Source organism: Entelurus aequoreus, linkage group LG07, assembly GCF_033978785.1.
Source record: "Entelurus aequoreus isolate RoL-2023_Sb linkage group LG07, RoL_Eaeq_v1.1, whole genome shotgun sequence".
Classification (NCBI taxonomy): Eukaryota; Metazoa; Chordata; class Actinopteri; order Syngnathiformes; family Syngnathidae; genus Entelurus; species Entelurus aequoreus.
Window position 1 is genome coordinate 24,483,657 of NC_084737.1, and position 27,256 is coordinate 24,510,912.

General features: G+C 42.3%; 17 non-coding genes across 17 annotated transcripts; all 17 read left to right on the top strand.

Moving 5' to 3' along the window:
- The first annotated feature begins 720 nt into the window (after window positions 1–720).
- trnas-gcu (transfer RNA serine (anticodon GCU)) lies at window positions 721–802 on the top strand. The gene has a single exon. It is a non-coding gene; the product is annotated as a tRNA-Ser (tRNA).
- A 1,405-nt stretch (window positions 803–2,207) lies between these two features.
- Window positions 2,208–2,289, top strand: trnas-gcu (transfer RNA serine (anticodon GCU)). The gene has a single exon. It is a non-coding gene; the product is annotated as a tRNA-Ser (tRNA).
- Window positions 2,290–5,184: 2,895 nt separating this feature from the next.
- trnas-gcu (transfer RNA serine (anticodon GCU)) lies at window positions 5,185–5,266 on the top strand. Its single transcript has one exon. It is a non-coding gene; the product is annotated as a tRNA-Ser (tRNA).
- A 1,405-nt stretch (window positions 5,267–6,671) lies between these two features.
- trnas-gcu (transfer RNA serine (anticodon GCU)) lies at window positions 6,672–6,753 on the top strand. The gene has a single exon. It is a non-coding gene; the product is annotated as a tRNA-Ser (tRNA).
- Window positions 6,754–8,157: 1,404 nt separating this feature from the next.
- trnas-gcu (transfer RNA serine (anticodon GCU)) lies at window positions 8,158–8,239 on the top strand. The gene has a single exon. It is a non-coding gene; the product is annotated as a tRNA-Ser (tRNA).
- Window positions 8,240–9,644: 1,405 nt separating this feature from the next.
- trnas-gcu (transfer RNA serine (anticodon GCU)) lies at window positions 9,645–9,726 on the top strand. The gene has a single exon. It is a non-coding gene; the product is annotated as a tRNA-Ser (tRNA).
- A 1,407-nt stretch (window positions 9,727–11,133) lies between these two features.
- trnas-gcu (transfer RNA serine (anticodon GCU)) lies at window positions 11,134–11,215 on the top strand. Its single transcript has one exon. It is a non-coding gene; the product is annotated as a tRNA-Ser (tRNA).
- A 1,402-nt stretch (window positions 11,216–12,617) lies between these two features.
- Window positions 12,618–12,699, top strand: trnas-gcu (transfer RNA serine (anticodon GCU)). Its single transcript has one exon. It is a non-coding gene; the product is annotated as a tRNA-Ser (tRNA).
- A 1,406-nt stretch (window positions 12,700–14,105) lies between these two features.
- Window positions 14,106–14,187, top strand: trnas-gcu (transfer RNA serine (anticodon GCU)). The gene has a single exon. It is a non-coding gene; the product is annotated as a tRNA-Ser (tRNA).
- A 1,400-nt stretch (window positions 14,188–15,587) lies between these two features.
- trnas-gcu (transfer RNA serine (anticodon GCU)) lies at window positions 15,588–15,669 on the top strand. Its single transcript has one exon. It is a non-coding gene; the product is annotated as a tRNA-Ser (tRNA).
- A 1,406-nt stretch (window positions 15,670–17,075) lies between these two features.
- On the top strand, window positions 17,076–17,157 carry trnas-gcu (transfer RNA serine (anticodon GCU)). The gene has a single exon. It is a non-coding gene; the product is annotated as a tRNA-Ser (tRNA).
- Window positions 17,158–18,563: 1,406 nt separating this feature from the next.
- On the top strand, window positions 18,564–18,645 carry trnas-gcu (transfer RNA serine (anticodon GCU)). Its single transcript has one exon. It is a non-coding gene; the product is annotated as a tRNA-Ser (tRNA).
- Window positions 18,646–20,050: 1,405 nt separating this feature from the next.
- On the top strand, window positions 20,051–20,132 carry trnas-gcu (transfer RNA serine (anticodon GCU)). The gene has a single exon. It is a non-coding gene; the product is annotated as a tRNA-Ser (tRNA).
- Window positions 20,133–21,538: 1,406 nt separating this feature from the next.
- On the top strand, window positions 21,539–21,620 carry trnas-gcu (transfer RNA serine (anticodon GCU)). Its single transcript has one exon. It is a non-coding gene; the product is annotated as a tRNA-Ser (tRNA).
- Window positions 21,621–23,022: 1,402 nt separating this feature from the next.
- On the top strand, window positions 23,023–23,104 carry trnas-gcu (transfer RNA serine (anticodon GCU)). Its single transcript has one exon. It is a non-coding gene; the product is annotated as a tRNA-Ser (tRNA).
- A 1,405-nt stretch (window positions 23,105–24,509) lies between these two features.
- On the top strand, window positions 24,510–24,591 carry trnas-gcu (transfer RNA serine (anticodon GCU)). The gene has a single exon. It is a non-coding gene; the product is annotated as a tRNA-Ser (tRNA).
- A 1,406-nt stretch (window positions 24,592–25,997) lies between these two features.
- On the top strand, window positions 25,998–26,079 carry trnas-gcu (transfer RNA serine (anticodon GCU)). Its single transcript has one exon. It is a non-coding gene; the product is annotated as a tRNA-Ser (tRNA).
- The last annotated feature ends 1,177 nt before the right edge of the window (window positions 26,080–27,256 follow it).

The following is a 27,256-nucleotide window of genomic DNA, read 5'->3' on the forward strand; positions in this document are numbered from 1 at the left end:
TGCAGAAGAGCATTCCCACTGTCAGTGCCAACAACAGTCATCCATTCATCCGCTTTCTACCGCTTGTCCCTTTTAGGGTCGCGTGGGGTGCTGAAACCTTTCTCAGCTGCATTTGGGTGGAATGCGGTGAACACCTTGGACAAGTCGCCAACGCATCGCAGCAACAACAGTCATCGAAGTGGAATTCCCCTTCGTTCGCATTGTGGTATTGTGTGGCAGAAGTATCGCTGTGGATCGACCACTATCAGCCCAACATAGTCAGAATCACCCTTGTTAGCATTTCTTTCAGTTGTAACAAAGGCAGAAAGGAGCATCTGTGACCAGGGTGTTTCTAACTCCTGTTATTTGCTGGAGGCTAAATTGCAGAGTATTTTAGGAATGGTTGAAAGAACAGTGTTGTATGTGGATAATAGGTGATTTTGCAGACCACATCCTCTGTTCAGTCATCAATGTCAAGGTTGACCTTGACGTTTCGCCTCTCATCCAAGTAGGCTTCATCAGTTTGGGTTCATAGACTTAGATTGGTCAGATTATGTCCGAAGTTTGGTGCCAAAACCCGAAATATTTATACAGTTTACTATTTTTTTTAATGTTGTAAAAATAACACAACAATATCTTAATTCTTTTATATGTCCATGTGGTTACATGTTGTGATGTAGACTTTGATCATAAAAACTATTATTTGCAGCCTCTCAGCAAGTATTGACATGAACAAAGCTAGATGAGGTGGCCGAGTGGTTAAGGCGATGGACTGCTAATCCATTGTGTTCTACACGCGTGGGTTCGAATCCCATCCTCATCGAGCTGTTGTTCTCTTTAGTTGTCCTCAACTGACGAAAGGTTGTTAACGCGTAGATCAGAATAACAATGTTTGACTGTGGTTACAGAGTATCACACTGTCATGTGTCATGACTTTCTAGAGCTGAGGTGACTACCTGACCTTTCTGCATGTTTCCTCAAAATCACTTCTCATCTTTAACAGAAAGAAGTTTGCTTGCTCATTTACCTACTTCTACTCAAAGGAAACCTTTTTTTGACGTTAAAACATTTGGAGAATGCAGGTATCGATCCCGCTACCTCTCACATGCAAAGCGAGCGCTCTACCATTTGAGCTAATTCCCCCTCTGCCTGTCACATAGACGTAGAAATTCTGTTTTTCAATACATCAATGCCTATGGATGTTTTCAGTCATCCAGGTCATTGTAATCTCAAGGCATTCAATCCATTGCAACTGGACTGTTTGGTTTGTCTTAGAAAATGTTTCGCTTCTCATCCAAGTAGGCTTGGCCAGTTCATGCTCATAGAAACAGGTTGGTCAGATCTATTCTTAGACTCAGATTGTTCGGATTTAACCTTTGACTCCAATTGGTCAGATCTAGTCTTGTGGCTATTGCTGAAACCACAAATTATTTTACTACAACACAAGGAGGGTGTGGCTGAGCAAAGATGATACTGTCCTAGCATAGTGAGCAAAACATCTGTTGAGATGCAGAATAGCATTCCCAATGTCATTGCCAACAACAGTCATCCATTCATCCGCTTTCTACCGCTTGTCCCTTTTAGGGTCGCGTGGGGTGCTGAAACCTTTCTCAGCTGCATTTGGGTGGAATGCGGTGAACACCTTGGACAAGTCGCCAACGCATCGCAGCAACAACAGTCATCGAAGTGGAATTTCCCTTCGTTCGCATTGTGGTATTGTGTGGCAGAAGTATCGCTGTGGATCGACCACTATCAGCCCAACATAGTCAGAATCACCCTTGTTAGCATTTATTTCAGTTGTAACAAAGGCACAAAGGAGCATCTGTGACCAGGGTGTTTCTAACTCCTGTTATTTGCTGGAGGCTAAATTGCAGAGTATTTTAGGAATGGTTGAAAGAACAGTGTTGTATGTGGATAATAGGTGATTTCGCAGACCACCTCCTCTGTTCAGTCATCAATGTCAAGGTTGACCTTGACGTTTCGCCTCTCATCCAAGTAGGCTTCATCAGTTTGGGTTTATAGACTTAGATTGGTCAGATTATGTCCATCGGTTGGTGCCAAAACCCCAAATATTTATACAGTTTACTATTTTTTTTAATGTTGTAAAAATAACACAACAATATCTTAATTCCTCTATATGTCCATGTGGTTACATGTTGTGATGTAGACTTTGATCATAAAAACTATTATTTGTAGCCTCTCAGCAAGTATTGACATGAACAAAGCTAGATGAGGTGGCCGAGTGGTTAAGGCGATGGACTGCTAATCCATTGTGTTCTACACGCGTGGGTTCGAATCCCATCCTCATCGAGCTGTTGTTCTCTTTAGTTGTCCTCAACTGACGAAAGGTTGTTAACGCGTAGATCAGAATAACAATGTTTGACTGTGGTTACAGAGTATCACACCGTCATGTGTCACGACTTTCTAGAGCTGAGGTGACTACCTGACCTTTCTGCATGTTTCCTCAAAATCACTTCTCATCTTTAACAGAAAGAAGTTTGCTTGCTCATTTACCTACTTCTACTCAAAGGAAACATTTTTTTGACGTTAAAACATTTGGAGAATGCAGGTATCTATCCCGCTACCTCTCACATGCAAAGCGAGCGCTCTACCATTTGAGCTAATTCCCCCTCTGCCTGTCACATAGACGTAGAAATTCTGTTTTTCAATACATCAATGCCTATGGATGTTTTCAGTCATCCAGGTCATTGTAATCTCAAGGCATTCAATCCATTGCAACTGGACTGTTTGGTTTGTCTTAGAAAATGTTTCGGTTCTCATCCAAGTAGGCTTGGCCAGTTCATGCTCATAGAAACAGGTTGGTCAGATCTATTCTTAGACTCAGATTGTTCGGATTTAACCTTTGACTCCAATTGGTCAGATCTAGTCTTGTGGCTATTGCTGAAACCACAAATTATTTTACTACAACACAAGGAGGGTGTGCCTGAGCAAAGATGATACTGTCCTAGCATAGTGAGCAAAACATCTGTTGAGATGCAGAAGAGCATTCCCACTGTCAGTGCCAACAACAGTCATCCATTCATCCGCTTTCTACCGCTTGGCCCTATTTAGGGTCTCGTGGGGTGCTGAAACCTATCTCAGCTGCATTTGGGTGGAATGCGGTGAACACCTTGGACAAGTCGCCAACGCATCGCAGCAACGACAGTCATCGAAGTGGAATTTCCCTTCTTTCGCATTGTGGTATTGTGTGGCAGAAGTATCGCTGTGGATCGACCACTATCAGCCCAACATAGTCAGACTCACCCTTGTTAGCATTTCTTTCAGTTGTAAAAAAAGCCACAAAGGAGCATCTGTGACCAGGGTGTTTCTAACTCCTGTTATTTGCCGGAGGCTAAATTGCAGAGTATTTTAGGAATGGTTGAAAGAACAGTGTTGTATGTGGATAATAGGTGATTTCGCAGACCACCTCCTCTGTTCAGTCATCAATGTCAAGGTTGACCTTGACGTTTCGCCTCTCATCCAAGTAGGCTTTATCAGTTTGGGTTCATAGACTTAGATTGGTCAGATTATGTCCAAAGTTTGGTGCCAAAACCCCAAATATTTATACAGTTTACTATTTTTTTTAATGTTGTAAAAATAACACAACAATATCTTAATTCCTCTATATGTCCATGTGGTTACATGTTGTGATGTAGACTTTGATCATAAAAACTATTATTTGCAGCCTCTCAGCAGGTATTGACATGAACAAAGCTAGATGAGGTGGCCGAGTGGTTAAGGCGATGGACTGCTAATACATTGTGTTCTACACGCAAGGGTTCGAATCCCATCCTCATCGAGCTGTTGTTCTCTTTAGTTGGCCTCAACTGACGAAAGGTTGTTAACGCGTTGATCAGAATAACAATGTTTGACTGTGGTTACAGAGTATCACACTGTCATGTGTCACGACTTTTTAGAGCTGAGGTGACTACCTGACATTTCTGCATGTTTCCTCAAAATCACTTCTCATCTTTAACAGAAAGAAGTTTGCTTGCTCATTTACCTACTTCTACTCAAAGGAAACCTGTCTTTGTCGTTAAAACATTTGGAGAATGCAGGTATCGATCCCGCTACCTCTCACATGCAAAGCGAGCGCTCTACCGTTTGAGCTAATTCCCCCTCTGTCTGTGACATAGACGTAGAAATTCTGTTTTTCAATACATCAATGCCTATGGATGTTTTCAGTCATCCAGGTCATTGTAATCTCAAGGCATTCAATCCATTGCAACTGGACTGTTTGGTTTGTCTTAGAAAATGTTTCGCTTCTCATCCAAGTAGGCTTGATCAGTTCATGCTCATAGAAACAGGTTGGTCAGATCTATTCTTAGACTCAGATTGTTCGGATTTAACCTTTGACTCCAATTGGTCAGATCTAGTCTTGTGGCTATTGCCGAAACCCCAAATTATTTTACTACAACACAAGGAGGGTGTGCCTGAGCAAAGATGATACTGTCCTAGCGTAGTGAGCAAAACATCTGTTGAGATGCAGAAGAGCATTCCCACTGTCAGTGCCAACAACAGTCATCCATTCATCCGCTGTCTACCGCTTGTCCCTTTTAGGGTCGCGTGGGGTGCTGGAAAACTATCTCAGCTGCATTAGGGTGGAATGCGGTGAACACCTTGGACAAGTCGCCAACGCATCGCAGCAACGACAGTCATCGAAGTGGAATTTCCCTTCGTTCGCATTGTGGTATTGTGTGGCAGAAGTATCGCTGTGGATCGACCACTATCAGCCCAACATAGTCAGAATCACCCTTGTTAGCATTTCTTTCAGTTGTAACAAAGGCACAAAGGAGCATCTGTGACCAGGGTGTTTCTAACTCCTGTTATTTGCTGGAGGCTAAATTGCAGAGTAATTTAGGAATGGTTGAAAGAACAGTGTTGTATGTGGATAATAGTTGATTTCGCAGACCACCTCCTCTGTTCAGTCATCAATGTCAAGGTTGACCTTGACGTTTCGCCTCTCATCCAAGTAGGCTTTTTCAGTTTGGGTTTATAGACTTAGATTGGTCAGATTATGTCCAAAGTTTTGTGCCAAAACCCCAAATATTTATGCAGTTTACTATTTTTTTTAATGTTTTAAAAATAACACAACAATATCTTAATTCCTCTATATGTCCATGTGGTTACATGTTGTGATGTAGACTTTGTTCATAAAAACTATTATTTGCAGCCTCTCAGCAAGTATTGACATGAACAAACTAAGATGAGGTGGCCGAGTGGTTAAGGCGATGGACTGCTAATCCATTGTGTTCTACACGCGTGGGTTCGAATCCCATCCTCATCGAGCTGTTGTTCTCTTTAGTTGGCCTCAACTGACGAAAGGTTGTTAACGCGTAGATCAGAATAACAATGTTTAACTGTGGTTACAGAGTATCACACTGTCATGTGTCACGACTTTCTAGAGCTGAGGTGACGACCTGACCTTTCTGCATGTTTCCTCAAAATCACTTTTCATCTTTAACAGAAAGAAGTTTGCTTGCTCATTTACCTACTTCTACTCAAAGGAAACCTTTTTTTGACGTTAAAACATTTGGAGAATGCAGGTATCGGTCCCGCTACCTCTCACATGCAAAGCGAGTGCTCTACCATTTGAGCTAATTCCCCCTCTGTCTGTGACATAGACGTAGAAATTCTGTTTTTCAATACATCAATGCCTATGGATGTTTTCAGTCATCCAGGTCATTGTAATCTCAAGGCATTCAATCCATTGCAACTGGACTGTTTGGTTTGTCTTAGAAAATGTTTCGCTTCTCATCCAAGTAGGCTTGGCCAGTTCATGCTCATAGAAACAAGTTGGTCAGATCTATTCTTAGACTCAGATTGTTCGGATTTAACCTTTGACTCCAATTAGTCAGATCTAGTCTTGTGGCTATTGCCGAAACACCAAATTATTTTACTACAACACAAGGAGGGTGTGCCTGAGCAAAGATGATACTTTCCTAGCGTAGTGAGCAAAACATCTGTTGAGATGCAGAAGAGCAATCCCACTGTCAGTGCCAACGACAGTCATCCATTCATCCGCTTTCTACCGCTTGTCCCTTTTGGGGTCGCGTGGGGTGCTGGAACCTATCTCAGCTGCATTTGGGTGGAATGCGGTGAACACTTTGGACAAGTCGCCAACGATACGGAGCAACGACAGTCATCGAAGTGGAATTTCCCTTCGTTCGCATTGTGGTATTGTGTGGCAGAAGTATCGCTGTGGATCGACCAGTATCATCCCAACATAGTCAGAATCACCCTTGTTAGCATTTCCTTCAGTTGTAACAAAGGCACAAAGGAGCATCTGTGACCAGGGTGTTTCTAACTCCTGTTATTTGCTGGAGGCTAAATTGCAGAGTATTTTAGGAATGGTTGAAAGAACAGTGTTGTACGTGGATAATAGGTGATTTCGCAGACTACCTCCTCTGTTCAGTCATTAATGTCAAGGTTGACCTTAACGTTTCGCCTCTCATCCAAGTAGGCTTTATCAGTTTGGGTTCATAGACTTAGATTGGTCAGATTATGTCCAAAGTTTTGTGCCAAAACCCCAAATATTTATACAGTTTCCTATTTTTTTTAATGTTGTAAAAATAACACAACACTATCTTAATTCCTCTATATGTCCATGTGGTTACATGTTGTGATGTAGACTTTGATCATAAAAACTATTATTTGCAGCCTCTCAGTAAGTATTGACATGAACAAAGCGAGATGAGGTGGCCGAGTGGTTAAGGCGATGGACTGCTAATCCATTGTGTTCTACACGCGTGGGTTCGAATCCCATCCTCACCGAGCTGTTGTTCTCTTTAGTTAGCTTCAACTGACGAAAGGTTGTTAACGCGTAGTTCAGAATAACAATGTTTGACTATGGTTACAGAGTATCACACTGTCATGTGTCACGACTTTCTAGAGCTGAGGTGATGACCTGACCTTTCTGCATGTTTCCTCAAAATCACTTCTCATCTTTAACAGAAAGAAGTTTGCTTGCTCATTTACCTACTTCTACTCAAAGGAAACATTTTTTTGACGTTAAAACATTTGGAGAATGCAGGTATCGATCCCGCTACCTCTCACATGCAAAGCGAGTGCTCTACCATTTGAGCTAATTCCCCCTCTGTCTGTGACATAGACGTAGAAATTCTGTTTTTCAATACATCAATGCCTATGGATGTTTTCAGTCATCCAGGTCATTGTAATCTCAAGGCATTCAATCCATTGCAACTGGACTGTTTGGTTTGTCTTAGAAAATGTTTCGCTTCTCATCCAAGTAGGCTTGGCCAGTTCATGCTCATAGAAACAGGTTGGTCAGATCTATTCTTAGACTCAGATTGTTCGGATTTAACCTTTGACTCCAATTGGTCAGATCTAGTCTTGTGGCTATTGCCGAAACCCCAAATTATTTTACTACAACACAAGGAGGGTGTGTCTGGGCAAAGATGGTACTGCCTTATCGTAGTGAGCAAAACATCTGTTGAGATGCAGAAGAGCAATCCCACTGTCAGTGCCAACGACAGTCATCCATTCATCCGCTTTCTACCGATTGTCCCTTTTGGGGTCACGTGGGTTGCTGGAACCTATCTCAGCTGCATTTGGGTGGAATGCGGTGAACACCTTGGACAAGTCGCCAACGCTTCGCAGCAACGACAGTCATCGAAGTGGAATTTCCCTTCGTTCGCATTGTGGTATTGTGTGGCAGAAGTATCGCTGTGGATCGACCACTATCAGCCCAACATAGTCAGAATCACCCTTGTTAGTATTTCCTTCAGTTGTAACAAAGGCACAAAGGAGCATCTGTGACCAGGGTGTTTCTAACTCCTGTTATTTGCTGGAGGCTAAATTGCAGAGTATTTTAGGAATGGTTGAAAGAACAGTGTTGTACGTGGATAATAGGTGATTTCACAGACCACCTCCTCTGTTCAGTCATTAATGTCAAGGTTGACTTGACGTTTCGCTTGTCATCCAAGTAGGCTTTATCAGTTTGGGTTTATAGACTTAGATTGGTCAGATTATGTCCAAAGTTTTGTGCCAAAACCCCAAATATTTATACAGTTTACTATTTTTTTTAATGTTGTAAAAATAACACAACAATATCTTAATTCCTCTATATGTCCATGTGGTTACATGTTGTGATGTAGACTTTGATCATAAAAACTATTATTTGCAGCCTCTCAGTAAGTATTGACATGAACAAAGCTAGATGAGGTGGCCGAGTGGTTAAGGCGATGGACTGCTAATCCATTGTGTTCTACACGCGTGGGTTCGAATCTCATCCTCATCGAGCTGTTTTTCTCTTTATTTGGCCTCAACTGACGAAAGGTTGTGAACGCGTAGATCAGAATAACAATGTTTAACTGTGGTTACAGAGTATCACACTGTCATGTGTCACGACTTTCTAGAGCTGAGGTGACTACCTGACATTTCTGCATGTTTCCTCAAAATCACTTCTCATCTTTAACAGAAAGAAGTTTGCTTGCTCATTTACCTACTTCTACTCAAAGGAAACCTTTTTTTGACGTTAAAACATTTGGAGAATGCAGGTATCGATCCCGCTACCTCTCACATGCAAAGCGAGCGCTCTACCATTTGAGCTAATTCCCCCTCTGTCTGTGACATAGACGTAGAAATTCTGTTTTTCAATACATCAATGCCTATGGATGTTTTCAGTCATCCAGGTCATTGTAATCTCAAGGCATTCAATCCATTGCAACTGGACTGTTTGGTTTGTCTTAGAAAATGTTTCGCTTCTCATCCAAGTAGGCTTGGCCAGTTCATGCTCATAGAAACAGGTTGGTCAGATCTATTCTTGGACTCAGATTGTTCGGATTTAACCTTTGACTCCAATTGGTCAGATCTAGTCTTGTGGCTATTGCCGAAACCCCAAATTATTTTACTACAACACAAGGAGGGTGTGCCTGAGCAAAGATGATACTGTCCTAGCGTAGTGAGCAAAACATCTGTTGAGATGCAGAAGAGCATTCCCAATGCCAGTGCCAACAACAGTCATCCATTCATCCGCTTTCTACCGCTTGTCCCTTTTAGGGTCGGGTGGGGTGCTGAAACCTTTCTCAGCTGCATTTGGGTGGAATGCGGTGAACACCTTGGACAAGTCGCCAACGCTTCACAGCAACAACAGTCATCGAAGTGGAATTTCCCTTCGTTCGCATTGTGGTATTGTGTGGCAGAAGTATCGCTGTGGATCGACCACTATCAGCCCAACATAGTCAGAATCACCCTTGTTAGCATTTCTTTCAGTTGTAACAAAGGCACAAAGGAGCATCTGTGACCAGGGTGTTTCTAACTCCTGTTATTTGCTGGAGGCTAAATTGCAGAGTATTTTAGGAATGGTTGAAAGAACAGTGTTGTATGTGGATAATAGGTGATTTCGCAGACCACCTCCTCTGTTCAGTCATCAATGTCAAGGTTGACCTTGACGTTTCGCCTCTCATCCAAGTAGGCTTCATCAGTTTGGGTTTATAGACTTAGATTGGTCAGATTATGTCCAACGGTTGGTGCCAAAACCCCAAATATTTATACAGTTTACTATTTTTTTTAATGTTGTAAAAATAACACAACAATATCTTAATTCCTCTATATGTCCATGTGGTTACATGTTGTGATGTAGACTTTGATCATAAAAACTATTATTTGCAGCCTCTCAGCAAGTATTGACATGAACAAAGGTAGATGAGGTGGCCGAGTGGTTAAGGCGATGGACTGCTAATCCATTGTGTTCTACACGCGTGGGTTCGAATCCCATCCTCATCGAGCTGTTGTTCTCTTTAGTTGGCCTCATCTGACGAAAGGTTGTTAACGCGTGGATCAGAATAACAATGTTTGACTGTGGTTACAGAGTATCACACTGTCATGTGTCACGACTTTCTAGAGCTGAGGTGACTACCTGACATTTCTGCATGTTTCCTCAAAATCACTTCTCATCTTTAACAGAAAGAAGTTTGCTTGCTCATTTACCTACTTCTACTCAAAGGAAACCTGTCTTTGTCGTTAAAACATTTGGAGAATGCAGGTATCGATCCCGCTACCTCTCACATGCAAAGCGAGCGCTCTACCATTTGAGCTAATTCCCCCTCTGTCTGTGACATAGACGTAGAAATTCTGTTTTTCAATACATCAATGCCTATGGATGTTTTCAGTCATCCAGGTCATTGTAATCTCAAGGCATTCAATCCATTGCAACTGGACTGTTTGGTTTGTCTTAGAAAATGTTTCGCTTCTCATCCAAGTAGGCTTGGCCAGTTCATGCTCATAGAAACAGGTTGGTCAGATCTATTCTTGGACTCAGATTGTTCGGATTTAACCTTTGACTCCAATTGGTCAGATCTAGTCTAGTGGCTATTGCCGAAACCCCAAATTATTTTACTCCAACACAAGGAGGGTGTGCCTGAGCAAAGATGATACTGTCCTAGCGTAGTGAGCAAAACATCTGTTGAGATGCAGAAGAGCATTCCCACTGTCAGTGCCAACAACAGTCATCCATTCATCCGCTTTCTACCGCTTGTCCCTTTTAGGGTCGCGTGGGGTGCTGGAAAACTATCTCAGCTGCATTTGGGTGGAATGCGGTGAACACCTTGGACAAGTCGCCAACGCATCGCAGCAACGACAGTCATCGAAGTGGAATTTCCCTTCGTTCGCATTGTGGTATTGTGTGGCAGAAGTATCGCTGTGGATCGACCACTATCAGCCCAACATAGTCAGAATCACCCTTGTTAGCATTTCTTTCAGTTGTAACAAAGGCACAAAGGAGCATCTGTGACCAGGGTGTTTCTAACTCCTATTATTTGCTGGAGGCTAAATTGCAGAGTATTTTAGGAATGGTTGAAAGAACAGTGTTGTATGTGGATAATAGGTGATTTCGCAGACCACCTCCTCTGTTCAGTCATCAATGTCAAGGTTGACCTTGACGTTTCGCCTCTCATCCAAGTAGGCTTCATCAGTTTGGGTTTATAGACTTAGATTGGTCAGATTATGTCCAACGGTTGGTGCCAAAACCCCAAATATTTATACAGTTTACTATTTTTTTTTAATGTTTTAAAAATAACACAACAATATCTTAATTCCTCTATATGTCCATGTGGTTACATGTTGTGATGTAGACTTTGTTCATAAAAACTATTATTTGCAGCCTCTCAGCAAGTATTGACATGAACAAAGCTAGATGAGGTGGCCGAGTGGTTAAGGCGATGGACTGCTAATCCATTGTGTTCTACACGCGTGGGTTCGAATCCCATCCTCATCGAGCTGTTGTTCTCTTTAGTTGGCCTCAACTGACGAAAGGTTGTGAACGCGTAGATCAGAATAACAATGTTTGACTGTGGTTACAGAGTATCACACTGTCATGTGTCAACGACTTTCTAGAACTGAGGTGACTACCTGACCTTTCTGCATGTTTCCTTAAAATTACTTCTCATCTTTAACAGAAAAAAGTATGCTCATTAACCTACTTCTACTCAAAGGAAACCTTTTTTTGACATTAAAACTTTTGGAGAATGCAGGTATCGATCCCGCTACCTCTCACATGCAAAGCGAGCGCTCTACCATTTGAGCTAATTCCCCCTCTGCCTGTCACATAGACGTAGAAATTCTGTTTTTCAATACATCAATGCCTATGGATGTTTTCAGTCATCCAGGTCATTGTAATCTCAAGGCATTCAATCCATCGCAACTGGACTGTTTGGTTTGTCTTAGAAAATGTTTCGGTTCTCATCCAAGTAGGCTTGGCCAGTTCATGCTCATAGAAACAGGTTGGTCAGATCTATTCTTAGACTCAGATTGTTCGGATTTAACCTTTGACTCCAATTGGTCAGATCTAGTCTAGTGGCTATTGCCGAAACCCCAAATTATTTTACTCCAACACAAGGAGGGTGTGCCTGAGCAAAGATGATACTGTCCTAGCGTAGTGAGCAAAACATCTGTTGAGATGCAGAAGAGCATTCCCACTGTCAGTGCCAACAATAGCCATCCATTCATCCGCTTTCTACCGCTTGTCCCTTTAAGGGTCGCGTGGGGTGCTGGAACCTATCCCAGCTGCATTTGGGTGGAATGCGGTGAACACCTTGGACAAGTCGCCAAAGCATCGCAGCAACGACAGTCATCGAAGTGGAATTTCCCTTCGTTCGCATTGTGGTATTGTGTGGCAGAAGTATCGCTGTGGATCGACCACTATCAGCCCAACATAGTCAGAATCACCCTTGTTAGCATTTCCTTCAGTTGTAACAAAGGCACAAAGGAGCATCTGTGACCAGGGTGTTTGTAACTCCTGTTATTTGCTGGAGGCTAAATTGCAGAGTATTTTAGGAATGGTTGAAAGAACAGTGTTGTATGTGGATAATAGGTGATTTCGCAGACCACCTCCTCTGTTCAGTCATTAATGTCAAGGTTGACCTTGATGTTTCGCCTCTCATCCAAGTAGGCTTTATCAGTTTGGGTTCATAGACTTAGATTGGTCAGATTATGTCCAAAGTTTGGTGCCAAAACCCCAAATATTTATACAGTTTACTATTTTTTTTAATGTTGTAAAAATAACACAACAATATCTAAATTCCTCCATATGTCCATGTGGTTACATGTTGTGATGTAGACTTTGATGATAAAAACTATTATTTGCAGCCTCTCAGCAAGTATTGACATGAACAAAGCTAGATGAGGTGGCCGAGTGGTTAAGGCGATGGACTGCTAATCCATTGTGTTCTACACGCGTGGGTTCGAATCCCATCCTCATCGAGCTGTTGTTCTCTTTAGTTGGCCTCAACTGACGAAAGGTTGTTAACGCGTAGATCAGAATAACAATGTTTGACTGTGGTTACAGAGTATCACACCGTCATGTGTCACGACTTTCTAGAGCTGAGGTGACTACCTGACCTTTCTGCATGTTTCCTCAAAATCACTTCTCATCTTTAACAGAAAGAAGTTTGCTTGCTCATTTACCTACTTCTACTCAAAGGAAACCTTTTTTTGACGTTAAAACATTTGGAGAATGCAGGTATTGATCCCGCTACCTCTCACATGCAAAGCGAGCGCTCTACCATTTGAGCTAATTCCCCCTCTGTCTGTCACATAGACGTAGAAATTCTGTTTTTCAATACATCAATGCCTATGGATGTTTTCAGTCATCCAGGTCTTTGTAATCTCAAGGCATTCAATCCATTGCAACTGGACTGTTTGGTTTGTCTTAGAAAATGTTTCGCTTCTCATCCAAGTAGGCTTGGCCAGTTCATGCTCATAGAAACAGGTTGGTCAGATCTATTCTTAGACTCAGATTGTTCGGATTTAACCTTTGACTCCAATTGGTCAGATCTAGTCTAGTGGCTATTGCCGAAGCCCCAAATTATTTTACTACAACACAAGGAGGGTGTGCCTGAGCAAAGATGATACTGTCCTAGCGTAGTGAGCAAAACATCTGTTGAGATGCAGAAGAGCATTCCCACTGTCAGTGCCAACAACAGTCATCCATTCATCCGCTTTCTACCGCTTGTCCCTTTTAGGGTCGCGTGTGGTGCTGAAACCTATCTCAGCTGCATTTGGGTGGAATGCGGTGAACACCTTGGACAAGTCGCCAACGCATCGCAGCAACAACAGTCATCGAAGTGGAATTTCCCTTCGTTCGCATTGTGGTATTGTGTGGCAGAAGTATCGCTGTGGATCGACCACTATCAGCCCAACATAGTCAGAATCACCCTTGTTAGCATTTATTTCAGTTGTAACAAAGGCACAAAGGAGCATCTGTGACCAGGGTGTTTCTAACTCCTGTTATTTGCTGGAGGCTAAATTGCAGAGTATTTTAGGAATGGTTGAAAGAACAGTGTTGTATGTGGATAATAGGTGATTTCGCAGACCACCTCCTCTGTTCAGTCATCAATGTCAAGGATGACCTTGACGTTTCACCTTTCACCCAAGTAGGCTTCATCAGTTTGGGTTTATAGACTTAGATTGGTCAGATTATGTCCAACGGTTGGTGCCAAAACCCCCAATATTTATACAGTTTACTATTTTTTTTTAATGTTTTAAAAATAACACAACAATATCTTAATTCCTCTATATGTCCATGTGGTTACATGTTCTGATGTAGACTTTGTTCATAAAAACTATTATTTGCAGCCTCTCAGCAAGTATTGACATGAACAAACTAAGATGAGGTGGCCGAGTGGTTAAGGCGATGGACTGCTGATCCATTGTGTTCTACACGCGTGGGTTCGAATCCCATCCTCATCGAGCTGTTGTTCTCTTTAGTTGGCCTCAACTGACGAAAGGTTGTTAACGCGTGGATCAGAATAACAATGTTTGACTGTGGTTACAGAGTATCACACTGTCATGTGTCACGACTTTCTAGAGCTGAGGTGACTACCTGACATTTCTGCATGTTTCCTTAAAATGACTTCTCATCTTTAACAGAAAAAAGTATGCTCATTAACCTACTTCTACTCAAAGGAAACCTTTTTTTACATTAAAACTTTTGGAGAATGCAGGTATCGATCCCGCTACCGCTCACATGCAAAGCGAGCGCTCTACCATTTGAGCTAATTCCCCCTCTGTCTGTGACATAGACGTAGAAATTCTGCTTTTCAATACATCAATGCCTATGGATGTTTTCAGTCATCCAGGTCATTGTAATCTCAAGGCATTCAATCCATTGCAACTGGACTGTTTGGTTTGTCTTAGAAAATGTTTCTGTTCTCATCCAAGTAGGCTTGGCCAGTTCATGCTCATAGAAACAGGTTGGTCAGATCTATTCTTAGACTCAGATTGTTCGGATTTAACCTTTGACTCCAATTGATCAGATCTAGTCTAGTGGCTATTGCCGAAACCCCAAATTATTTTACTCCAACACAAGGAGGGTGTGCCTGAGCAAAGATGATACTGTCCTAGCGTAGTGAGCAAAACATCTGTTGAGATGCAGAAGAGCATTCCCACTGTCAGTGCCAACAATAGCCATCCATTCATCCGCTTTCTACCGCTTGTCCCTTTTAGGGTCGCGTGGGGTGCTGGAACCTATCTCAGCTGCATTTGGGTGGAATGCGGTGAACACCTTGGACAAGTCGCCAAAACATCGCAGCAACGACAGTCATCGAAGTGGAATTTCCCTTCGTTCGCATTGTGGTATTGTGTGGCAGAAGTATCGCTGTGGATCGACCACTATCAGCCAAACATAGTCAGAATCACCCTTGTTAGCATTTCCTTCAGTTGTAACAAAGGCACAAAGGAGCATCTGTGACCAGGGTGTTTCTAACTCCTGTTATTTGCTGGAGGCTAAATTGCAGAGTATTTTAGGAATGGTTGAAAGAACAGTGTTGTATGTGGATAATAGGTGATTTCGCAGACCACCTCCTCTGTTCAGTCATTAATGTCAAGGTTGACCTTGACGTTTCGCCTCTCATCCAAGTAGGCTTTATCAGTTTGGGTTCATAGACTTAGATTGGTCAGATTATGTCCAAAGTTTGGTGCCAAAACCCCAAATATTTATACAGTTTACTATTTTTTTTAATGTTGTAAAAATAACACAACAATATCTTAATTCCTCTATATGTCCATGTGGTTACATGTTGTGATGTAGACTTTGATCATAAAAACTATTATTTGCAGCCTCTCAGCAAGTATTGACATGAACAAAGCTAGATGAGGTGGCCGAGTGGTTAAGGCGATGGACTGCTAATCCATTGTGTTCTACACGCGTGGGTTCGAATCCCATCCTCATCGAGCTGTTGTTCTCTTTAGTTGGCCTCAACTGACGAAAGGTTGTTAACGCGTAGATCAGAATAACAATGTTTGACTGTGGTTACAGAGTATCACACCGTCATGTGTCACGACTTTCTAGAGCTGAGGTGACTACCTGACCTTTCTGCATGTTTCCTCAAAATCACTTCTCATCTTTAACAGAAAGAAGTTTGCTTGCTCATTTACCTACTTCTACTCAAAGGAAACCTTTTTTTGACATTAAAACTTTTGGAGAATGCAGGTATCGATCCCGCTACCTCTCACATGCAAAGCGAGCGCTCTACCACTTGAGCTAATTCCCCCTCTGCCTGTCACATAGATGTAGAAATTCTGTTTTTCAATACATCAATGCCTATGGATGTTTTCAGTCATCCAGGTCATTGTAATCTCAAGGCATTCAATCCATCGCAACTGGACTGTTTGGTTTGTCTTAGAAAATGTTTCGCTTCTCATCCAAGTAGGCTTGGCCAGTTCATGCTCATAGAAACAGGTTGGTCAGATCTATTCTTGGACTCAGATTGTTCGGATTTAACCTTTGACTCCAATTGGTCAGATCTAGTCTAGCGGCTATTGCCGAAACCCCAAATTATTTTACTACAACACAAGGAGGGTGTGCCTGAGCAAAGATGATACTGTCCTAGCGTAGTGAGCAAAACATCTGTTGAGATGCAGAAGAGCATTCCCAATGTCAGTGCCAACAACAGTCATCCATTCATCTTCTTTCTACCGCTTGTCCCTTTTAGGGTCGCGTGGGGTGCTGGAACCTATCTCAGCTGCATTTGGGTGGAATGCGGTGAACACCTTGGACAAGTCGCCAACGCATCACAGCAACAACAGTCATCGAAGTGGAATTTCCCTTCGTTCGCATTGTGGTATTGTGTGGCAGAAGTATCGCTGTGGATCGACCACTATCAGCCCAACATAGTCAGAATCACCCTTGTTAGCATTTCTTTCAGTTGTAACAAAGGCACAAAGGAGCATCTGTGACCAGGGTGTTTCTAACTCCTGTTATTTGCTGGAGGCTAAATTGCAGAGTATTTTAGGAATGGTTGAAAGAACAGTGTTGTATGTGGATAATAGGTGATTTCGCAGACCACCTCCTCTGTTCAGTCATCAATGTCAAGGATGACCTTGACGTTTCGCCTCTCACCCAAGTAGGCTTCATCAGTTTGGGTTTATAGACTTAGATTGGTCAGATTATGTCCAACGGTTGGTGCCAAAACCCCCAATATTTATACAGTTTACTATTTTTTTTTAATGTTTTAAAAATAACACAACAATATCTTAATTCCTCTATATGTCCATGTGGTTACATGTTGTGATGTAGACTTTGTTCATAAAAACTATTATTTGCAGCCTCTCAGCAAGTATTGACATGAACAAACTAAGATGAGGTGGCCGAGTGGTTAAGGCGATGGACTGCTAATCCATTGTGTTCTACACGCGTGGGTTCGAATCCCATCCTCATCGAGCTGTTGTTCTCTTTAGTTGGCCTCAACTTACGAAAGGTTGTGAACGCGTAGATCAGAATAACAATGTTTGACTGTGGTTACAGAGTATCACACTGTCATGTGTCAACGACTTTCTAGAACTGAGGTGACTACCTGACCTTTCTGCATGTTTCCTCAAAATCACTTCTCATCTTTAACAGAAAGAAGTTTGCTTGCTCATTTACCTACTTCTACTCAAAGGAAACCTTTTTTTGACGTTAAAACATTTGGAGAATGCAGGTATCGATCCCGCTACCTCTCACATGCAAAGCGAGCGCTCTACCATTTGAGCTAATTCCCCCTCTGTCTGTCACATAGACGTAGAAATTCTGTTTTTCAATACATCAATGCCTATGGATGTTTTCAGTCATCCAGGTCTTTGTAATCTCAAGGCATTCAATCCATTGCAACTGGACTGTTTGGTTTGTCTTAGAAAATGTTTCGCTTCTCATCCAAGTAGGCTTGGCCAGTTCATGCTCATAGAAACAGGTTGGTCAGATCTATTCTTAGACTCAGATTGTTCGGATTTAACCTTTGACTCCAATTGGTCAGATCTAGTCTTGTGGCTATTGCCGAAGCCCCAAATTATTTTACTACAACACAAGGAGGGTGTGCCTGAGCAAAGATGATACTGTCCTAGCGTAGTGAGCAAAACATCTGTTGAGATGCAGAAGAGCATTCCCACTGTCAGTGCCAACAACAGTCATCCATTCATCCGCTTTCTACCGCTTGTCCCTTTTAGGGTCGCGTGTGGTGCTGAAACCTATCTCAGCTGCATTTGGGTGGAATGCGGTGAACACCTTGGACAAGTCGCCAACGCATCGCAGCAACAACAGTCATCGAAGTGGAATTTCCCTTCGTTCGCATTGTGGTATTGTGTGGCAGAAGTATCGCTGTGGATCGACCACTATCAGCCAAACATAGTCAGAATCACCCTTGTTAGCATTTCCTTCAGTTGTAACAAAGGCACAAAGGAGCATCTGTGACCAGGGTGTTTCTAACTCCTGTTATTTGCTGGAGGCTAAATTGCAGAGTATTTTAGGAATGGTTGAAAGAACAGTGTTGTATGTGGATAATAGGTGATTTTGCAGACCACCTCCTCTGTTCAGTCATTAATGTCAAGGTTGACCTTGACGTTTCGCCTCTCATCCAAGTAGGCTTTATCAGTTTGGGTTCATAGACTTAGATTGGTCAGATTATGTCCAAAGTTTGGTGCCAAAACCCCAAATATTTATACAGTTTACTATTTTTTTTAATGTTGTAAAAATAACACAACAATATCTTAATTCCTCTATATGTCCATGTGGTTACATGTTGTGATGTAGACTTTGATCATAAAAACTATTATTTGCAGCCTCTCAGCAAGTATTGACATGAACAAAGCTAGATGAGGTGGCCGAGTGGTTAAGGCGATGGACTGCTAATCCATTGTGTTCTACACGCGTGGGTTCGAATCCCATCCTCATCGAGCTGTTGTTCTCTTTAGTTGGCCTCAACTGACGAAAGGTTGTTAACGCGTAGATCAGAATAACAATGTTTGACTGTGGTTACAGAGTATCACACCGTCATGTGTCACGACTTTCTAGAGCTGAGGTGACTACCTGACCTTTCTGCATGTTTCTTCAAAATCACTTCTCGTCTTTAACAGAAAGAAGTTTGCTTGCTCATTTACCTACTTCTACTCAAAGGAAACCTTTTTTTGACGTTAAAACATTTGGAGAATGCAGGTATCGATCCCGCTACCTCTCACATGCAAAGCGAGCGCTCTACCATTTGAGCTAATTCCCCCTCTGCCTGTCACATAGACGTAGAAATTCTGTTTTTCAATACATCAATGCCTATGGATGTTTTCAGTCATCCAGGTCATTGTAATCTCAAGGCATTCAATCCATTGCAACTGGACTGTTTGGTTTGTCTTAGAAAATGTTTCGCTTCTCATCCAAGTAGGCTTGGCCAGTTCATGCTCATAGAAACAGGTTGGTCAGATCTATTCTTAGACTCAGATTGTTCGGATTTAACCTTTGACTCCAATTGGTCAGATCTAGTCTTGTGGCTATTGCTGAAACCCCAAATTATTTTACTACAACACAAGGAGGGTGTGCCTGAGCAAAGATGATACTGTCCTAGCGTAGTGAGCAAAACATCTGTTGAGACGCAGAAGAGCATTCCCAATGTCAGTGCCAACAACAGTCATCCATTCATCCGCTTTCTACCGCTTGTCCCTTTTAGGGTCGCGTGGGGTGCTGAAACCTTTCTCAGCTGCATTTGGGTGGAATGCGGTGAACACTTTGGACAAGTCGCCAACGCATCGCAGCAACAACAGTCATCGAAGTGGAATTTCCCTTCGTTCGCATTGTGGTATTGTGTGGCAGAAGTATCGCTGTGGATCGACCACTATCAGCCCAACATAGTCAGAATCACCCTTGTTAGCATTTCTTTCAGTTGTAACAAAGGCACAAAGGAGCATCTGTGACCAGGGTGTTTCTAACTCCTGTTATTTGCTGGAGGCTAAATTGCAGAGTATTTTAGGAATGGTTGAAAGAACAGTGTTGTATGTGGATAATAGGTGATTTCGCAGACCACCTCCTCTGTTCAGTCATCAATGTCAAGGTTGACCTTGACGTTTCGCCTCTCATCCAAGTAGGCTTCATCAGTTTGGGTTTATAGACTTAGATTGGTCAGATTATGTCCAACGGTTGGTGCCAAAACCCCAAATATTTATACAGTTTACTATTTTTTTTAATGTTGTAAAAATAACACAACAATATCTTAATTCCTCTATATGTCCATGTGGTTACATGTTGTGATGTAGACTTTGATCATAAAAACTATTATTTGCAGCCTCTCAGCAAGTATTGACATGAACAAAGCTAGATGAGGTGGCCGAGTGGTTAAGGCGATGGACTGCTAATCCATTGTGTTCTACACGCGTGGGTTCGAATCCCATCCTCATCGAGCTGTTGTTCTCTTTAGTTGGCCTCAACTGACGAAAGGTTGTTAACGCGTAGATCAGAATAACAATGTTTGACTGTGGTTACAGAGTATCACACCGTCATGTGTCACGACTTTCTAGAGCTGAGGTGACTACCTGACCTTTCTGCATGTTTCCTCAAAATCACTTCTCATCTTTAACAGAAAGAAGTTTGCTTGCTCATTTACCTACTTCTACTCAAAGGAAACCTTTTTTTGACGTTAAAACATTTGGAGAATGCAGGTATCGATCCCGCTACCTCTCACATGCAAAGCGAGCGCTCTACCATTTGAGCTAATTCCCCCTCTGTCTGTCACATAGACGTAGAAATTCTGTTTTTCAATACATCAATGCCTATGGATGTTTTCAGTCATCCAGGTCTTTGTAATCTCAAGGCATTCAATCCATTGCAACTGGACTGTTTGGTTTGTCTTAGAAAATGTTTCGCTTCTCATCCAAGTAGGCTTGGCCAGTTCATGCTCATAGAAACAGGTTGGTCAGATCTATTCTTAGACTCAGATTGTTCGGATTTAACCTTTGACTCCAATTGGTCAGATCTAGTCTTGTGGCTATTGCCGAAGCCCCAAATTATTTTACTACAACACAAGGAGGGTGTGCCTGAGCAAAGATGATACTGTCCTAGCGTAGTGAGCAAAACATCTGTTGAGATGCAGAAGAGCATTCCCACTGTCAGTGCCAACAACAGTCATCCATTCATCCGCTTTCTACCGCTTGTCCCTTTTAGGGTCGCGTGTGGTGCTGAAACCTATCTCAGCTGCATTTGGGTGGAATGCGGTGAACACCTTGGACAAGTCGCCAACGCATCGCAGCAACAACAGTCATCGAAGTGGAATTTCCCTTCGTTCGCATTGTGGTATTGTGTGGCAGAAGTATCGCTGTGGATCGACCACTATCAGCCCAACATAGTCAGAATCACCCTTGTTAGCATTTCTTTCAGTTGTAACAAAGGCACAAAGGAGCATCTGTGACCAGGGTGTTTCTAACTCCTGTTATTTGCTGGAGGCTAAATTGCAGAGTATTTTAGGAATGGTTGAAAGAACAGTGTTGTATGTGGATAATAGGTGATTTCGCAGACCACCTCCTCTGTTCAGTCATCAATGTCAAGGATGACCTTGACGTTTCGCCTCTCATCCAAGTAGGCTTCATCAGTTTGGGTTTATAGACTTAGATTGGTCAGATTATGTCCAACGGTTGGTGCCAAAACCCCCAATATTTATACAGTTTACTATTTTTTTTTAATGTTTTAAAAATAACACAACAATATCTTAATTCCTCTATATGTCCATGTGGTTACATGTTGTGATGTAGACTTTGTTCATAAAAACTATTATTTGCAGCCTCTCAGCAAGTATTGACATGAACAAACTAAGATGAGGTGGCCGAGTGGTTAAGGCGATGGACTGCTAATCCATTGTGTTCTACACGCGTGGGTTCGAATCCCATCCTCATCGAGCTGTTGTTCTCTTTAGTTGGCCTCAACTGACGAAAGGTTGTGAACGCGTAGATCAGAATAACAATGTTTAACCGTGGTTACAGAGTATCACATTGTCATGTGTCAACGACTTTCTAGAACTGAGGTGACTACCTGACCTTTCTGCATGTTTCCTTAAAATGACTTCTCATCTTTAACAGAAAAAAGTATGCTCATTAACCTACTTCTACTCAAAGGAAACCTTTTTTTGACATTAAAACTTTTGGAGAATGCAGGTATCGATCCCGCTACCGCTCACATGCAAAGCGAGCGCTCTACCATTTGAGCTAATTCCCCCTCTGTCTGTGACATAGACGTAGAAATTCTGCTTTTCAATACATCAATGCCTATGGATGTTTTCAGTCATCCAGGTCATTGTAATCTCAAGGCATTCAATCCATTGCAACTGGACTGTTTGGTTTGTCTTAGAAAATGTTTCTGTTCTCATCCAAGTAGGCTTGGCCAGTTCATGCTCATAGAAACAGGTTGGTCAGATCTATTCTTAGACTCAGATTGTTCGGATTTAACCTTTGACTCCAATTGATCAGATCTAGTCTAGTGGCTATTGCCGAAACCCCAAATTATTTTACTCCAACACAAGGAGGGTGTGCCTGAGCAAAGATGATACTGTCCTAGCGTAGTGAGCAAAACATCTGTTGAGATGCAGAAGAGCATTCCCACTGTCAGTGCCAACAATAGCCATCCATTCATCCGCTTTCTACCGCTTGTCCCTTTTAGGGTCGCGTGGGGTGCTGGAACCTATCTCAGCTGCATTTGGGTGGAATGCGGTGAACACCTTGGACAAGTCGCCAAAACATCGCAGCAGCGACAGTCATCGAAGTGGAATTTCCCTTCGTTCGCATTGTGGTATTGTGTGGCAGAAGTATCGCTGTGGATCGACCACTATCAGCCAAACATAGTCAGAATCACCCTTGTTAGCATTTCCTTCAGTTGTAACAAAGGCACAAAGGAGCATCTGTGACCAGGGTGTTTCTAACTCCTGTTATTTGCTGGAGGCTAAATTGCAGAGTATTTTAGGGATGGTTGAAAGAACAGTGTTGTATGTGGATAATAGGTGATTTCGCAGACCACCTCCTCTGTTCAGTCATTAATGTCAAGGTTGACCTTGACGTTTCGCCTCTCATCCAAGTAGGCTTTATCAGTTTGGGTTCATAGACTTAGATTGCTCAGATTATGTCCAAAGTTTGGTGCCAAAACCCCCAATATTTATACAGTTTACTATTTTTTTTAATGTTGTAAAAATAACACAACAATATCTTAATTCCTCTATATGTCCATGTGGTTACATGTTGTGATGTAGACTTTGATCATAAAAACTATTATTTGCAGCCTCTCAGCAAGTATTGACATGAACAAAGCTAGATGAGGTGGCCGAGTGGTTAAGGCGATGGACTGCTAATCCATTGTGTTCTACACGCGTGGGTTCGAATCCCATCCTCATCGAGCTGTTGTTCTCTTTAGTTGGCCTCAACTGACGAAAGGTTGTTAACGCGTAGATCAGAATAACAATGTTTGACTGTGGTTACAGAGTATAACACTGTCATGTGTCACGACTTTCTAGAGCTGAGGTGACTACCTGACCTTTCTGCATGTTTCCTCAAAATCACTTCTCATCTTTAACAGAAAGAAGTTTGCTTGCTCATTTACCTACTTCTACTCAAAGTAAACCTTTTTTTGACATTAAAACTTTTGGAGAATGCAGGTATCGATCCCGCTACCTCTCACATGCAAAGCGAGCGATCTACCATTTGAGCTAATTCCCCCTCTGCCTGTCACATAGACGTAGAAATTCTGTTTTTCAATACATCAATGCCTATGGATGTTTTCAGTCATCCAGGTCATTGTAATCTCAAGGCATTCAATCCATTGCAACTGGACTGTTTGGTTTGTCTTAGAAAATGTTTCGCTTCTCATCCAAGTAGGCTTGGCCAGTTCATGCTCATAGAAACAGGTTGGTCAGATCTATTCTTAGACTCAGATTGTTCGGATTTAACCTTTGACTCCAATTGGTCAGATCTAGTCTTGTGGCTATTGCTGAAACCCCAAATTATTTTACTACAACACAAGGAGGGTGTGCCTGAGCAAAGATGATACTGTCCTAGCGTAGTGAGCAAAACATCTGTTGAGATGCAGAAGAGCATTCCCAATGTCAGTGCCAACAACAGTCATCCATTCATCCGCTTTCTACCGCTTGTCCCTTTTAGGGTCGCGTGGGGTGCTGAAACCTTTCTCAGCTGCATTTGGGTGGAATGCGGTGAACACCTTGGACAAGTCGCCAACGCATCGCAGCAACAACAGTCATCGAAGTGGAATTTCCCTTCGTTCGCATTGTGGTATTGTGTGGCAGAAGTATCGCTGTGGATCGACCACTATCAGCCCAACATAGTCAGAATCACCCTTGTTAGCATTTATTTCAGTTGTAACAAAGGCACAAAGGAGCTTCTGTGACCAGGGTGTTTCTAACTCCTGTTATTTGCTGGAGGCTAAATTGCAGAGTATTTTAGGAATGGTTGAAAGAACAGTGTTGTATGTGGATAATAGGTGATTTCGCAGACCACCTCCTCTGTTCAGTCATCAATGTCAAGGTTGACCTTGACGTTTCGCCTCTCATCCAAGTAGGCTTCATCAGTTTGGGTTTATAGACTTAGATTGGTCAGATTATGTCCAACGGTTGGTGCCAAAACCCCAAATATTTATACACTTTACTATTTTTTTTAATGTTTTAAAAATAACACAACAATATCTTAATTTCTCTATATGTCCATGTGGTTACATGTTGTGATGTAGACTTTGATCATAAAAACTATTATTTGCAGCCTCTCAGCAAGTATTGACATGAACAAAGCTAGATGAGGTGGCCGAGTGGTTAAGGCGATGGACTGCTAATCCATTGTGTTCTACACGCGTGGGTTCGAATCCCATCCTCATCGAGCTGTTGTTCTCTTTAGTTGGCCTCAACTGACGAAAGGTTGTTAACGCGTAGATCAGAATAACAATGTTTGACTGTGGTTACAGAGTATCACACCGTCATGTGTCACGACTTTCTAGAGCTGAGGTGACTACCTGACCTTTCTGCATGTTTCCTCAAAATCACTTCTCATCTTTAACAGAAAGAAGTTTGCTTGCTCATTTACCTACTTCTACTCAAAGGAAACCTTTTTTTGACATTAAAACTTTTGGAGAATGCAGGTATCGATCCCGCTACCTCTCACATGCAAAGCGAGCGCTCTACCACTTGAGCTAATTCCCCCTCTGCCTGTCACATAGATGTAGAAATTCTGTTTTTCAATACATCAATGCCTATGGATGTTTTCAGTCATCCAGGTCATTGTAATCTCAAGGCATTCAATCCATCGCAACTGGACTGTTTGGTTTGTCTTAGAAAATGTTTCGCTTCTCATCCAAGTAGGCTTGGCCAGTTCATGCTCATAGAAACAGGTTGGTCAGATCTATTCTTGGACTCAGATTGTTCGGATTTAACCTTTGACTCCAATTGGTCAGATCTAGTCTAGCGGCTATTGCCGAAACCCCAAATTATTTTACTACAACACAAGGAGGGTGTGCCTGAGCAAAGATGATACTGTCCTAGCGTAGTGAGCAAAACATCTGTTGAGATGCAGAAGAGCATTCCCAATGTCAGTGCCAACAACAGTCATCCATTCATCTTCTTTCTACCGCTTGTCCCTTTTAGGGTCGCGTGGGGTGCTGGAACCTATCTCAGCTGCATTTGGGTGGAATGCGGTGAACACCTTGGACAAGTCGCCAACGCATCACAGCAACAACAGTCATCGAAGTGGAATTTCCCTTCGTTCGCATTGTGGTATTGTGTGGCAGAAGTATCGCTGTGGATCGACCACTATCAGCCCAACATAGTCAGAATCACCCTTGTTAGCATTTCTTTCAGTTGTAACAAAGGCACAAAGGAGCATCTGTGACCAGGGTGTTTCTAACTCCTGTTATTTGCTGGAGGCTAAATTGCAGAGTATTTTAGGAATGGTTGAAAGAACAGTGTTGTATGTGGATAATAGGTGATTTCGCAGACCACCTCCTCTGTTCAGTCATCAATGTCAAGGATGACCTTGACGTTTCGCCTCTCACCCAAGTAGGCTTCATCAGTTTGGGTTTATAGACTTAGATTGGTCAGATTATGTCCAACGGTTGGTGCCAAAACCCCCAATATTTATACAGTTTACTATTTTTTTTTAATGTTTTAAAAATAACACAACAATATCTTAATTCCTCTATATGTCCATGTGGTTACATGTTGTGATGTAGACTTTGTTCATAAAAACTATTATTTGCAGCCTCTCAGCAAGTATTGACATGAACAAACTAAGATGAGGTGGCCGAGTGGTTAAGGCGATGGACTGCTAATCCATTGTGTTCTACACGCGTGGGTTCGAATCCCATCCTCATCGAGCTGTTGTTCTCTTTAGTTGGCCTCAACTTACGAAAGGTTGTGAACGCGTAGATCAGAATAACAATGTTTGACTGTGGTTACAGAGTATCACACTGTCATGTGTCAACGACTTTCTAGAACTGAGGTGACTACCTGACCTTTCTGCATGTTTCCTCAAAATCACTTCTCATCTTTAACAGAAAGAAGTTTGCTTGCTCATTTACCTACTTCTACTCAAAGGAAACCTTTTTTTGACGTTAAAACATTTGGAGAATGCAGGTATCGATCCCGCTACCTCTCACATGCAAAGCGAGCGCTCTACCATTTGAGCTAATTCCCCCTCTGTCTGTCACATAGACGTAGAAATTCTGTTTTTCAATACATCAATGCCTATGGATGTTTTCAGTCATCCAGGTCTTTGTAATCTCAAGGCATTCAATCCATTGCAACTGGACTGTTTGGTTTGTCTTAGAAAATGTTTCGCTTCTCATCCAAGTAGGCTTGGCCAGTTCATGCTCATAGAAACAGGTTGGTCAGATCTATTCTTAGACTCAGATTGTTCGGATTTAACCTTTGACTCCAATTGGTCAGATCTAGTCTTGTGGCTATTGCCGAAGCCCCAAATTATTTTACTACAACACAAGGAGGGTGTGCCTGAGCAAAGATGATACTGTCCTAGCGTAGTGAGCAAAACATCTGTTGAGATGCAGAAGAGCATTCCCACTGTCAGTGCCAACAACAGTCATCCATTCATCCGCTTTCTACCGCTTGTCCCTTTTAGGGTCGCGTGTGGTGCTGAAACCTATCTCAGCTGCATTTGGGTGGAATGCGGTGAACACCTTGGACAAGTCGCCAACGCATCGCAGCAACAACAGTCATCGAAGTGGAATTTCCCTTCGTTCGCATTGTGGTATTGTGTGGCAGAAGTATCGCTGTGGATCGACCACTATCAGCCAAACATAGTCAGAATCACCCTTGTTAGCATTTCCTTCAGTTGTAACAAAGGCACAAAGGAGCATCTGTGACCAGGGTGTTTCTAACTCCTGTTATTTGCTGGAGGCTAAATTGCAGAGTATTTTAGGAATGGTTGAAAGAACAGTGTTGTATGTGGATAATAGGTGATTTTGCAGACCACCTCCTCTGTTCAGTCATTAATGTCAAGGTTGACCTTGACGTTTCGCCTCTCATCCAAGTAG